Source organism: Papaver somniferum, chromosome 9 (assembly GCF_003573695.1).
Source record: "Papaver somniferum cultivar HN1 chromosome 9, ASM357369v1, whole genome shotgun sequence".
Taxonomy (NCBI): Eukaryota; Viridiplantae; Streptophyta; class Magnoliopsida; order Ranunculales; family Papaveraceae; genus Papaver; species Papaver somniferum.
The window spans coordinates 24,426,045-24,439,374 of record NC_039366.1 but is presented as its reverse complement, the minus strand read 5'-3'; positions in this window follow the sequence as shown (position 1 = coordinate 24,439,374).

Genomic DNA, 13,330 nt, shown 5'->3' with positions numbered 1-13,330 from the left:
AGACAATGAAGTCTACGGGAAAATAGAATTTGTCAACCTTGATCAAAACGTCTTTGACCACTCCACGAGGAATCTTGACAGATCGGTCTGCCAGTTGTAGAGTGATAGATGTTGGTTTCAACTCCCCAAGACCTAACTGCTCATAAACAGAATATGGAAGTAGGTTAACACTTGCACCTAGGTCTAATAACGCTTTATTGACCGTGTGTCCTATAGTGCAAGAAATTGTTGGACATCCTGGATCCCTAAACTTGGGTGGAGTTTTGTTCAGAATGATGGAACTCACCTGCTCAGCTAAGAAAGCACGTTTTTGCACATTGAGCTTGCGCTTTTGAGTACACAAGTCTTTGAGGAATTTGGCATAAGCAGGGATTTGCTTGATTGCTTCAAGAAAAGGAATGTTGATGTTGACTCTCTTGAACAGATCTAACATCTCATTGTAATGGGTACTTTTCTGTTGATAGATCAATCTTTGAGGAAATGGGGCAACAGGAGAATGAGTTGGCAAAGGGACATTCACAGCAGTAGAATTGTCAGGCTTTCCAACTTGCTCAGATTCTTTGGTTTTCTGGGGTTGTGGAGACAGCGTGGAATTTGTATCAGATTCATTAGGTTCGCCCACGTTGTTCTCGATGACTTTACCACTTCGGAGGGTGGTAATGGCATGGACTTGATCGGGTGAGGTTTCAGTGCAGGATGTTGTGCCTGTTTGAAATATCCTCTTTGGATTTTGTTGGGGTTGGCTCGGAAGTTTACCCTTTTCTCTCTCACACATTTGATCCATCTTTTGATCTAGATTTTTCTGACTTTGCATCAAACTCTGGAACATTTCCTCTAGGGTGGATAATCTCTTGTCGGTATTGTGTTGAGGAGAGTTTGATTGTTGTTGAGGGTTTCTCGGGTGTTGATAACCTTGATTGTTCTGATATCCCTGATTGTTTTGATAGCTCTGATTGGGTTGAGATGGTCCTCCCTGAGTGGGTCCTTTGACCATGAAAAGTTAGGGTGGTTTCTCCATCCTGGATTGTAGGTCTGTGAATAGGGGTTATGTTCTGGTTTTTGAAACATGGCATGTGCCTGTTCAAGCCTAGATTCCTGGACTGCAAGCAAATCGGGACAATTTTGGAATTGATGGTTGGGATCGTTACAAGCGGCACATACAGACGAAGCGACATGTTCTCGGAGAGTAGTGGTGGAAGGTTTTGAATTTTTATGTAGTTCTAACTCTTCTAATCTCCTAACTATTGATGCCATGTTTGCTCTTCCCTCGAAATGCTTCAATCCTAAAAGCCTTCGCTTCGGATGTAGTCTTTCTGGGTTCACGGATGGATTCCCACTGTTGCGTCTTTTCAGCTACTTCAATCAAGAAGTCCCAAGACGCATCAGCAGTTTTGTCTACGAATAGACCATTACACATCGACTCAACCGTTGTTCGGGTGGACACATCTAGACCTTCATACAAAATTTGCACAAGTCTCCATTTTTCAAAACCATGATGGGGACATTGGAGCAATAATTCATTGAATCTCTCCAGGTATCTAGCTAAGGTCTCACCTTCTAATTGCACAAAGCTATTCAGACTTTGACGAATTGTCGCAGTCTTGTGTTCGGGAAAAACTTTTTGAAAAACTCCTTTATGAGGTCATCCCATGTCATGATGGATTGAGGCTGTAAAGCATAAGCCAGGCCTTTGCTTATCTTTCAGGGAGAAAGGAAAAGCCTTAACTTTAGGGTTTCGTCGGACATTTGAGTGAAACGCAGAGTTCCACAAATTTCCTCGAATTCTCTCACGTGGTGGTACGGGTTTTCATTCTCAACACCTCTAAAAATAGGAAGCATCTGTATTGTGCTCGATTTCAGCTCATAATGGCCATTATCCTCTTAGCGGTAGCAGCACAATACAAGAAGGTTGACTGGCTCTAGTTGGGTACATATAATCCTTGAGGGTACGGGGTTCTCCCATTGTTTCGGTGTTGATCTGGGCTGTCTACCTCAGAACTCAGAATTTCGATAGGTTCTGTTAATTCTAACAAGTCTGTTTGTTTGGTCTCTATAGGTCACAATCATGTCCTAGTAGGTACCTAACTAACATGTTGGTCAGACAGAGCAATCGGAAACAATTTGGCCCACAAGGGTTACGAAGATTTGGTTTTGAATGGGTGTTGGACTAACAAGGGATTTTGGTTTTTTTTTTTTTTGGTTTAAAATTGGGCTTTGGAAAAAAAAATTTGAACTAAACCTAGCATAAATTAGCACAACCCATAAAAGAAAATAAAAACAATAATAATAATTACAAGCCCATAAAAGAAAAATAAAAGAAAATAAAAGAAAAATAAAAATAAAAATAATTATTACAAGCCCAAATTAAAAATAAATTAATTATTACATACCCAAATTGAATATTTAATGGGGCCCAAGTGGGTTACTCATGGTTTAGGCTTACTTGGTTAAGGAGGGAAGCCCAGTTAGGCTTTTGTTCCCTTTAGTTGCACAGCCCAGTTGGGCTTTAGGATCGTCCTAAGCAGCTCACGCTCAAGCCCAGCAACAACGGTTGGGTTTAGCAGCCCAGCAGAAGCAACAGCAACGAAGCCCACCTCAGTTGGACGAGCCCAGTAACACTTGGCAAGCCCAGTTCAGTTGAAGTTGGTGAAGCCCAGTTCAGAGAAGTACAAGCCCACCAGTAGAAGGCAGAGCCCAGCAGCAGCAGGTAGCAGCCCAGTTGCTTTGGCTTGGCAGCAGCAGGCTTTGGCTTAGCAGCAGCAACAGCAGCAGCAGCAGCTCAGGTGGCCTAGCAACACAGCTCTGCAGCAACTCAGCAGCAACAACTCAGTGGCACCTGCAAGTGAACAAGAGTGCAATGATATCAGGAGACAGCTTCAAGCACAGCAAGGTAAGATGCACTTTCAGCAGATTATGCAGTGGTAGATGAAAGACAGCAAAGGAAATCAGCAGATGGCAGCACCACTCCCCGGCAGCGGCGCCAAAAACTTGGTGTGGAAATGGGGTTGCACACAAAACTTGCAAGTATACAAGGTCAAGCTTTATAATATAGGGATAAGAAAGAGTTAGTCCACAGGGAGCGGGAGCATACAAGAATTTTCCTAAGCTATCAATGGGTGCAAAGCACTATGGCAGTGAGCAGTGATGGATGAAGGCAGATACAAAGAACTAAAACAGTTAACACAAGATGGCAGCACAGCAAGGATTAGATGGTAGATGATATAAAATAACAACAGCAAGGAACCAAGGCTGTAAGCCAAGGGCAGGGGTGAGATTGTGCACTGACTTCAGTGCACAGAGCTTCAAAATGCAAGAACTAAGCAAAACAGTAAAGGAAAGTGACTAAGCAGTGAATAAAAGCAGAGCTGGAATTGTAAGTGACTGAAGAAAGGAATTGTGGCTAAGATAATGGCTTAGAATCCACCTTGGTGTCCTAGCCAAACAATGTAGTTCTAGGTTGAAATTAAGACCCTAAGCATACAATTGGAATGGAAAGAAAATCAGCTTGCTCAACTAATGTGCTCCTAGCACTGACTGTCTTTTGACAGTACAATCAATCACAAGCACACAGATGAGCACTAATCTCTCCCATTGCTCAAGAAAAACAAGCATTAAGGCTCTAACCTAGCAATTCATTATCCAACAATGCACTAAGGCTTCATCTGAGCCTTAGCTGCAGTAACTTAGTTCATGAAAAACATGTTAACAGCATCAACATTCATCACATATGCTAATTGAAACAACATTCTCAACATTGAAGATAAAAATCAAAACATCATATAACATTCACTATCAACTGTCATGCAATAACTGAAATTGAAATTGTGAAATAAAACAGAACAAAATGTTTTTCTGGCTAGTCCAGAGATCATCCCCCTCTACCCCTCTACATCACCCCCTATTTATATCACCAAATACCCAATTTTTCCGAAACCCTAGAATTGAAATTAGGGTTTTCAATCTCCGAAATTTACTCACCAAAACTTTGAATTGACGTCGCCCCATGTCTTCTCTGCCTCTCTCGGTTCTTCTCCTGCTCCCAATCGCTACAATTGCTCCCTAATTTGAGGTGTTTTATCAACCCTCACCTAGGTCAGTTGGTGAGAGAGGTTAAAGCGCTTCGAATTATGGGGATGGGTCGTGTCGGGTAATGATGGAGATGGTGGAGTTGGTGGTAGTTGGTGTAGGTAGTGGTGGTTGTGGAAGTGGAATAGGTGGTGGTACGGCAGGGTATGGTAGTTCTGTTGCAGAGAGGGGGAGAGGAAGACGAAGGTGGAGGTCGATATGGGTTAGGGTAGGGAGCTGTTTGGCTAGGTCATAGGGTTCGAGTATTAGTGTGTTAGGCGGGTGTATCAAGATGTGTGTACCACGAGCTGAAGCCGCTGGATATGGAGATGGTAGGTGGATCGGACGGCTAAGAAAGAAGAAGCTTGTAGCGACAGTAGGATGTAAAATACAACGAAGTCTACGGTGCGAGATTAGGTTAGGTGTTGTAGTGTTTAGCGGAATCATCGGGATTTGATGCACAGGCATAGGAGCGACCGTAGGATGCTGAAATACTTCGATCTGACGGCTGAAATCCGAGACGGGCTTGGATATAGAAAATGGGTTTGGGTGAGGGTTTTGGGTCTTGGGTATGCCAGACCCATGTCTTCTTTAAGAACAATTCTTCCTATTCAATCCCACTTCTAGCCTTTTGGTCTTGTGCACGACATTCTTCGCGGCTTCCTTGTGTAATTCCTCCCGTCTTTTCACTACTTTTCTTCTCTTTTCGCTCCGCAATTCATCCAAACTTTATTTATTACCTAAAAATGCAAAATTAAGTAAGAAAAATATTTATTCTTGAAAACAATGAAAATACAGAATATGGGATAAATTGTAGAATTACTGCGAAAAGATGAGTTAAATGCCAACAAAAAGGGATAAAATTATACAATATTTGGCACTCATCAGTATTCTGCTGCAGGTGCCACCTTCGACCCTCCATTTGATGCTCCATTTGCGGATCACGTGTTAATTGGAGGATTCAGTGTACCGGATATGTATGGTGAGTTGTATACCCAAATATGGAAGAATCATGGACACATTTCCACGCCCAAGAAATCCACGTGTCGTGTTTCATTAGCCAAACGTGTAGAGGAGGCTCTGTCTTCAATTGATGACATGTGTAATGTGACTGGACACACCGTTTCTGGAGAAGTAGTTGAAAACTGGGAGTACCATTGGGACATGTGCGTGAACTTTGGGTTCAATGCTTTCTGGTTCTGTGAAGGGATTTACAAAGTCCAAAAGTTGCAGATTGAAATGGATGAAGCTCCTTCCATGGATCTCATTAGTCAGAAAGAAGCGGAGGTTGAAAGATTATCCCAGGTGTTGAAGTTGAATCAGACGGCTATTCAGGACATGAGAGATGCTTTCTCTAAGTAGGATGCACTGCTGCTGGATGATTTCCCTTAAATGCTTTGTTCTCTTTACACATTCTCCTCTTAGGTATTTTTTGGAAGATACGATATGCTAGTTTCATGGTTTGATTTCCTGGTTTTGAACTAGTAGGTAATTATTTTGCGAGGATTTTGAGTTTATTTGAGATTTTGTTTTGGAATGATTTATGAGTAATTTTCTGAAAGGAAATAATGCTTCGATTAACTGATAAATTGAAATCCTAATTATGAGTGCAAGCCAGTGCAAATATTTTGAAGGAATTACAAACATTGCATGAAAATAGGGAAATGCTAAAGGAAAAGGCAACATGATATTCTAGGCATTGAAAGGTTTGATCCACTTGGCGTATATTACTACGCCTTCTAACTTGTCAACATTGATGGGCTTGCAGTAACCTCCCAAGATAACTTCCACTACTAGGTACGACTCGTCTTTTCCTTCTGGTAGATCGTGTAGAGCAGGTTGAGTAGTAATCCTTACTACCATATCTCCAAGTTGAAAGGGATTTAGGTGTTGTATAGCCACTTGACTCTTAGATTTATTATCTCTGACTGAGACAACTTCTAAACACTTGATAAAATATTTGAAAGGGCCGGCATCCCACTCACATCTCCTAGTGATAGTTGGGTTGATAACTGAATCGAGTCCCCATGTCTTGACGGAATGAGGAGTGATTGGTTGTAAAAAAAGGTTATTCAAAAAACTTACTTGTGTTCGGAATCTGCGAACAAATGTTGTTCTACTCTCTCGTGTACCTGGAATGGTACGCATACCTAGTATGCATACCGAAAAAGAACTGTTGGTTTTGAAACTGGTGTGGTAACGATACCCGATATGCAAACCTGAAAAGTTTCATAAGTTCCGGAACTTATATTTGTCTTAAAGGTACACATACCCGGTACATGTACCATGACAAAAATAGTCACGAACAAGGTAGAGCACACGTACATGGTACACGTACTTGCGTTATCAAATATTTCAAATGCACAAAAAATTATTTGTATCAGATAATTAACGTTTGAATAAATCTCTAAGAATAGTATATAGACATGATTGATCACATTATAACCGATGGTTGTGATTCAAACTTAAAGTCTTAAGTGATATGAAAATGCGGGGGTACAACAACTTCACCCAATATTTCGATTAGCAATCTGTATGGACTAACTGTAATATACTTTTAAGAGAATCAATTAGACAGCCTGACTCAATCTTAATAAAAAGTATATCAAGGAGTTAATATCTCAATCTCTTGATTTGATATTTACTCAAGCAATCTACGAGTCTTTATCAAATACTAGAGATATAAACTTGGATGGTACCAAAGACCAATAACCAAGGATCAATCAATTTCTAATCAACAACCAAAGGTTGGATTTGACATTTGATCGATACAACGCAAAACCTGTGATATTTCAATTATATAACAAAATATAATGCGGAATAGAAATAACACAGACACCAGAAATTTTGTTAACGAGGAAACCGCAAATGAAGAAAAAAACCCGGGACTTAGTCCACTGTATTAAGCCGCTACAGACACTAGCCTACTACAAACTAACTTCGGTATGGATTATAGTTGAACCCTAATCAATATCACACTGATTCAAGGTACAGTTGCGCTCCTTACGTCTCTGATCCCAGCAGGATACTACGCGCTTGATTCCCTTGGCTGATCTCACCCACCATTAAGAGTTTCTATGACCCAAAGTCGAAGACTTTAATAATCAAATTTGTATCACACAGAAAAGTTTATGATAATAGATAAATCTGTCTCCCAAAGATAAACCTATGAGTTTTTGTTCCGTCTTTTGATAAATCAAGGTGAACAAGAACTAATTGATAACCCGGAATTATATTCCGAAGAACAACCTAGTATTATCAATCATCTCAAAATAATTTAAATCGTATGGTATCGAAACTAGATATTGTGAAATCACAAACGATGAGACGAAGATGTTTGTGATTTGTTTTTATCTTGCCCTATCGGAGATATAATCTCAAGTCAATTATTCAATTGAACTCGTAGCATAGAAAATGGTAAGATCATATCGCTCAACTACAAGAGAAGTAGTTTCGTCTGGCTTCACAATCCCAATGAAGTCTGTCAGTCGTTAACCTATAGGGTCTCGAGAAGAAACGTAAGGTTAAAGGAGAATCGACTCTAGCAAAACCAACTAGTATCACAGAGGAGGTGTGGGGATTAGTTTTTCCAGTTGCTAGATGTCTCCTTTATATAATTTTCAAATCAGGGTTTGCAATCCAATTTACCTTGGTAACAAAGCATTCAATAATCACTGTTAGATGAAAAACCTGATTTAACCAAGTTAATATCTTTCAACCGTTAGAACGAAATTAGCTTGTCACACACAAATGAAATGTATTCATTTAGGTTTGAGTAACCGTACCTAAACGTGTACACTTAGTTGGTTCACAAATAGTTAACCAATCGTTAGCCATATGAGAACTTTCATATTAATCGTATTAATCTTTCTCATAACTAGTTCAAATGACTCATAAGAACTAGTTGAGGAGTTGTTCAATTGCTTAGGTCTTTATTCATAGACACAATTGAAACAAAATCGGTTTGATCCGTTTGAATCAATTCATGAACAATATACCCACGGTTTGCAAAGATTGCATTCCTTATAATTTATTTTTTTTAAGTTCATGAACTACCGATTTGAGAAATAACCAGCTTGGGTACGCGTACGGGTATGCATACCTTAGCTACCGGATTTGAGTTTACAAACTCAGCAGAAATTTTCGGTTCGAAAAATTCCGTGGGTACTCCCATGATTCCATAGATGTTCAATTCAGCATCATAGTTGTTGAAGTTCCGTAGCCATAATAATGAGAATACAAAAGCTCTTGATCATTGTTATACAGTGTCATAGTATTATTACACAGCATCAAAGTTCTTATATCACAACTTCGACAACAATACTATGGTGATATGTATCACTCCCTCTTAGTCAATACTTCTTCTCAACACGAAAACCACTCCCCCTTACATAATGATCCGAAAGCCATATGTATTTGTAGTGTGAAATACATATTAATTCTCCCCCTTTTTGTCAATAAAATTGGCAAAGGTACGAAAACAGGATCCTAATGAAATTTTCATGGAGACACTTCAAAACCAAAGAAAAGTACATATCAACTTTGTTTAGATGCAATAATAAATCCGAAGCTAAATGCATTCATCACGAGGTTTATAAAGATACAAGATAACTCCTCAAATATTCCATCTCCGCACTCCCCACAAAGATATGGAAATTAGGCGCAAGTTCAAAAGAACTTTCCCCCATTTGATGTCATTCCCGAAAGAACAACAAGAGCGACCTTACTTTTACAAGAAAAGAAGGTTTTCTTTAGACATCAAAAACCATAAGGAAATGATTTTGTATCCAAAAATTCTCAATCAAACTAATCACAAGAGAACCCATGATTAATTTAATCGGAATACACAACCAAATTAATCACAAACGAAACTATGATTTGTTTAGTTGGAAATGCTCACACAAGAAGACTTATTGAGCCGCACAGTATATACATAAATTATGGATCAGGGAAGATCAATACTGCGGAATATACAAGGATTCATTCTATTTCCCATCACTATTTGCACAATGACATACAATAGATATAATCCTCATAAAACAAAATATTTTAACCTATCTTCCATCAATAAATGACATAATAGGCTTAACTTTTGTTTGTCAAAAGTTCATCGATCTTGTATTAATACATGCATATCGACATATAAACGAGATAACTTTTGACAACGTATGGGACAATAATAGTTCACGGACGCAAACACACATGACCCATAACATATTGCAATATATAAAACCATAAAGATTAATACTGCAAACATCATCTTCCAAAACAACTTTAGAATTTAAATAAATAAATCTAAAAACATGAAGATGCAAACGTTGGACATAGCTATGTGTACTCACAATAATGGCTATTCCAAACCCTAGTTATCCTTCTTAAACAAAAACAAGAATAAAATTCTCTTAAGAAGTTTCCTAGACAAAAATAAAACATCTATCCAAGTCGTGATATAAGATTTCGAACACAAACAAGTTCCTCATTGGCTTCCTTCAGCTTGATGCTCACGAACTCGAGATTCTTTTTAGCGATCACAAACTGTTCTTTTAGGACCTTAAAATCTTGAAGAAGATTTCCAACCAGTTGTTGTGACAGTTGAACTGGTTTCTTGTCTACATGATCAATTGCATGATAACAATTTATAAGAACAGGGCTCTCATAAAACTCAACAAACTTGTTTCTTTCATTCTCAACTTCCTTCTTGCACCCTTCTATAGTTTGCACCATTATCTCTTAGGAGACTATTTCTGTTACCGTACTAGTACATACCAAGAAAATTTTTCATGATATATATACATATATGTATGTATGAGATACATATAGGAAAATCCTAGGGTTCATGAATAAAAGTCGGTAATGGGCCAGGTATGCAAACGTTCACAGTTATGAACCAAGTTCAAAAACCTTCTAGGTAAAGGGGTCTTGTAAAGACTTTGTAAAGGATCTTTGAAACAAAGGAAGGAGCACTGAAAAGTTCAGTGTTTCAACAAGTCATGGTTTTCTCAAGAGTTCTTGTGAATCAACTATGCTTCATTATGAAAAGAAGGCTAGAGTAGAATTCTATTTAGAAGGAATTAAAGAACCAAGAGAAAAATACAACAACCAATTTTGTCAAGTCGAGTTGCGTCTTGACTTCTATGTGCATCCTCATAAGATTGGAACAAGAATGCACAGTAAAAACTGGTCAAAGTTGTAGACAGAGCATGTAGCTCATCATCGTCTTTCTTCTCTGAATCACAAAGAGAATTAGAAGGATTAATATCAAAAGAATTATTACAAGGAGAACAAGACATACCTGAAGATGCTTTCTTCCTTAATTTTTTTATTTTCCGCTTGAGATTATTCATACTGGTTCTTAAATCTGAGGCATGATTGTTGATGTGAATGTGATCGAAATCTAATATTTTGGTCACAGCGTAATTCTTGCTAGAAGATATTCCTTCCTCAATTGAACCATTCTTTTTCCTTTGACGTTTTTTTTCTTTTTACTGGAACATCAACTGTCTTAGTAGTCCATATGACATTCTTTCCTCTACGATCGTAGAAGGAGTTAATATCATACATATTATTAAGAAAGGACTTATCCCAATACACGGTTTTGAGACAAGGATGTTCTCAGTATGGAGAGAAACAGCCTTGATTACTTCCTTAGACACCCATATAAGAATGTTATGAAGTTTTTCGTTCCTTATCCGAAAACGACATTTTCGTTCAACATGACCCTTGTTTCCATAATAATAATAGTTGAAGGCAGTGTTTTTCACGGTTCTCCTACGCCTTGTTTTCGAAGAATGATTATATTTGTTTACAGGGACATAAGATGTAATAGGTGATTTTTCACATAACAAGTTGTTATTAGCACTGAAAAAATTAATCTTCCCAGTATTTGGAGCGTCTATTCCTTTATATCCCAGACCACGTGTATCACAATATTATTTACATGCTCCTAACATGGAAGATAATTTTGTGGAGCTAGTGTTGAATCTCTTCAGATTCTCTTCTAGTGTTTTTACCTTGCTGACAGCTGTAGATAGATCATCCTTCAATTTTTTTTCTTTGGCAAGAAAAAGGCATTCTCTGTCGTTAAAGTATTTCTGTCGAGAGTCATACATTGCCTCAGATTCAGCAAGTCTTTCTTTCAAACCACAGAAACTCTTCTGGAGTTTTTCACATTCAGCAATCTTTGAATGGACTTCTTCATCTTTATCTTTAAGGCTTGATTGTAAGAGTTTATAACCACTATCATATCCTTTAAAGAGTTTTTTTAGTTTCCTGTTTTCACGACAGAGAGGAAACATATATTCTGCCAGGTAGGCAGTAGATCCCCTTTATCTATGATATCGTCAAAGAGTATGATATATTGTGAGACTTCTTCATCAATACTTGGTCCCTCGTCTGAGTCACTTTCATCTGAAAGTTCATCCAGTTGTACATCTAGGATATTTTCCCAATTGACATCGGTTTCTGACAGAGGCAAAGATAAAATAGAATTAAAAATACGGGGGGTACAACAACCTCACCCAATATTTCGGTTAGCAATCTGTATGGACTAACTCTAATATACTTTTAAGAGAATCAAATAGACAGTCATACTCAATCTTAATAAAAATTATATCAATGAGTTAATATCTCAATCTCTTGATTTGATCTTTACCCAAGCAATCTGCGAGTCCTTATCAAATACTAGAAATATAAACTTGGATGGTACCAAAGACCAACATCCAAGGATCAATCAATTTCCAATCAACAACCAAAGGTTGGATTTCACAATTGATCGATACAATGCACAACCTGTGATATCTATAATATAAAACAAAATGATTTGTTTGGTGTTGGTCACCAAAAATTTGGTGTCCCATTTAAAATGACAAAGCTGCCGCTACATGGTTTCTTTCAATCGCTTATGTCCCCGCCAGATTTTGGTAAATTTATGTGTAAAAGAAGGGCAGTAAAAGATCCGGGACAATTACATCTCATCTAACTCGATATTTTCTTGCTCCTCCTCCCCAGTTTCCCCTTCAAACTTCTGTCACCGCCAAGACCCTCCTCCACCACCATCAGCAACACCAACACCACCATTACCACTAATCACTAATTCATATATTCGCGAAAAAAAATCGATTTCTATTTCATATATTCGACCAATTTTCCAATTTTGATTTCAATTTTCCGAATACAATTTCAACATTTCTTCTCAGTTTCTTCCTTCACTTTTTATCACCGCCAAAAACCTCCACCACCACCACCACTACTACCAAGAATTTCCATTATAGATTTCAATTTCCCCAATTTTAATTTCAATTCATACACCAAATTCGAATTTAGATTCATAGTCACCACCACCACCCTCCTCCTCAGTTGAATAATTGATGAATGAACTTGATTAATGAATAATTAGAGTTCCTGTATGATTAGGAAGGCTGGGTTTGTACCAAATTCGTATTTTGCTGGGAAGGAATTGATTAGTGTATTCTCCAAAGTGCAACCAGTATCTAGCAATTGTAAGCATGCAAGTCGCACATCATTTGTTCGACAAAAACGCTTAACCAATATCAAGTGATACACCAAACTTTTGATATGAGTTTGAAAAGGAATGTGTTTCGAGTTCCAGTAAGGGTATTTTCTTCCGATTTTTTTTTTACTTTTTCAAAACAAAGAAGATGGTTTCCTAATCATAGATTGTACTCATTTTAGAAGGTAAAAAGAAGAATATTTACCTAACTACTTTCGTCCCCTTATGCATCGTGTTTCAAAACAAATATATTGGAGCATTTCAGTTTGGAAACATTGATTATATTCGAGAATTAATGTTCTGTGATCTAATAGTTTGGAAGAATCATGGTACGGGTTATCCACGAATAACATTTGCAAAAAAATTCATCACAAACGGGTGACCTCGACACGCCAAAGAAGGAGATTGCCAGCACTGCTTCCGCCCCGTGCCATTATGGCACGGGCAATCCACTAGTTTCAATTATATAACAAAATATAATGTGGAATAGAAATAACACAGACACCAGAAATTTTGTTAACGAGGAAACCGCAAATGCAAAAAAATTCCGGGACCTAGTCCAGATTGAACACCACATTGTATTAAGCCGCTACAGACACTAGCCTACTACAAACTAACTTCGGTCTGGATTATAGTTGAACCCTAATCAATATCACACTGATTCAAGGTACAGTTGTGCTCCTTACATCTCTGATCCCAGCAGGATACTACGCGCTTGATTCCCTTGGCTGATCTCACCCACAACTAAGAGTTGCT